At 41.5% G+C, this 2143-nt stretch overlaps 1 non-coding gene across 1 annotated transcript; it reads left to right on the forward strand.

The window, feature by feature from the left end:
• The first annotated feature begins 257 nt into the window (after positions 1-257).
• TRNAC-ACA (transfer RNA cysteine (anticodon ACA)) lies at positions 258-330 on the forward strand. The gene has a single exon. It is a non-coding gene; the product is annotated as a tRNA-Cys (tRNA).
• The last annotated feature ends 1813 nt before the right edge of the window (positions 331-2143 follow it).

Genomic DNA, 2143 nt, shown 5'->3' on the forward strand with positions numbered 1-2143 from the left:
CCTGTTAGTTCATAGAGCTCCAGGTGCCTGCTCAGTCTCTATGGATGACTAAGGCTGGTGACCTGGTGTGAGCTCGGAATAGACTGGCAAAATAACAAAAAACTCTAGGCTTTTAAATCAGTTCCTACCGAATTGTATCTTGGGATCCTGGGAAGTCAAAGCACTTTCTGACTGTAGGGGTGCTTGAAAAAGAGGTGCTGAGTTATTGTGATCATGAATGGCCAAATTTGGTGCCACCTACAGTGGTGATAGGGCCTTCCTTGGTGGCTCAGATGGTAAAGCGTCTGCCTACAATGTAGGAGACCCAGGTTCAATCCCTGGGTTGGGGAAGATCCCCTGGAGAAGGAAATGGCAACCCAACCCAGTACTCTTGCCTGGAAAATTCCATGGATGGAGGAGCCTGGTGGGCTACAGTCCATGGGGTCACGAAGAGTCGGAAACAACTGAACGACTTCACTTCACTTCTTCACTTCACTTTACAGTTGTGATAATGTCTTGTCAAGGCGGTAGAGATTTAAGGGGAAAGTTCCAGTAAATAGAGGCTTCCCCGGTTGCTCAGATGGTAAAGAATTTGCCTGCAATGCAGGAGACCTGACTTCAGTCCCAGAGTCAGGAAGATCCCTTGGAGAAGGGCATGGCAACCCACTCCAGTATTCTTGCCTGGAAAGTCCCATGGACAGAGGAGCCTGACAGTCCATGGGGTCACAAAGAGTCTGACATGAATGAGTGACTAACATTTTTTTCCAGTAAATAGTCCTCTGCGTCCACAGTGTCCTGAGGCTTTTCCAATCCTCTGTCTAGGATTTTTGATTAAATACTACTTCCCTGAGTGAAAGATTCAGTAAAAGATGTCATGTTGTCTGAGTTATTATGGAGTGGCTCTGTTGCTTACTGGCTCTGTGACATTGGGCAAGTAACTTCTTAAAGCTCCACTTGTGAAATAGGAATCACAGTAGGACCTACCTCATACCTTTGTCAGGACTTGTGATGAATTACTCTACATATCTCCAGCACCTTAAACGGTGATGCTGTGCCCAGAATAGCAGCTGAGGAAAGGTCTGTGGGATGAATAGATGAATGAATTAATGAATATTAATATCGCAGTGAAATTGTCCACTTTTTCAAATCAATCTGAAACTGCTGGGGTTTTATTGGGAGCAAATTACTAAAGGCTAATTAGTTAATCAAATATTTAGACTCAGGGTATCTTCACTCCCACGCATTTTCACAAAAGAGATATTAGACATAGATGGAAAGCTAAAGATAGCATCTTTTGCCAGTTGGCTTTGAGTCTCACAGTGTCCAGAGTATACGTTTAATGTTGCAGAGATATTTTAAGGGATCAAATTGGTCTCAAATATGAAAAATGTTAAATGCAGGTGATTTATAGCCCAATGTAAGTAAGTAAATGTTACTAGGTAAAGAGCTATTAAAATGGACAAGCAATAGTTAGAATGGTGATTAGTAACTATATATTATTGAAACATGAACCTTTAAGTGCTTGAAGAAAAAATAATTCTCTGAACTGTTTATAAAATTTCTCCCCACTAAAAATAGAAAAACAAGTAACAAGTACCCAACTTTTTATTTTTAAGGACAGCCCATAAGAAGATGGTGATTTAACTTAACAAAGAGATATTGCAGAGCCATGAATTTAGATTTTTTAATGTAAGGTGAAGTTTGAAAAGATAACATCATGCTTTTTTTCCCCCTGAAAGTCCATCTTTATACTATAATTATAACCCAAATCACATTTGAACAAAACATCAGAAAGGGGGAAATTGGAAACCTCTTGTGTTAAGAGATAGTTGTGTCTGCAGAGAATAAAAGTGACATGATTTGCCATCAGGTCAAGTGTAGAGAGAGTTAACCCTGACATTAATAATCCAATGGTGAAACTGTCAGTCACTCAATCGTGTCCGACTCTGTGACCCCATAGACTGTAGCCTGCCAGAATCCTCTGTCCATGGGACTCTCCAAGGAAGAATACTGGAGTGGGTAGCCATTTCCTTCTCTAGGGGGTCTTCTTGACAGAGGGATCAAACCCGGTCTCCCGCGTTGCAGGCAGATTCTTTACCATCTGAGCCACCAGGGAAACCCAATCCAATGGTATTCCAACTTTAAAGCTAGATCACCTCCATTA

Source organism: Capricornis sumatraensis, chromosome X (genome assembly GCF_032405125.1).
Source record: "Capricornis sumatraensis isolate serow.1 chromosome X, serow.2, whole genome shotgun sequence".
Lineage (NCBI taxonomy): Eukaryota > Metazoa > Chordata > Mammalia > Artiodactyla > Bovidae > Capricornis > Capricornis sumatraensis.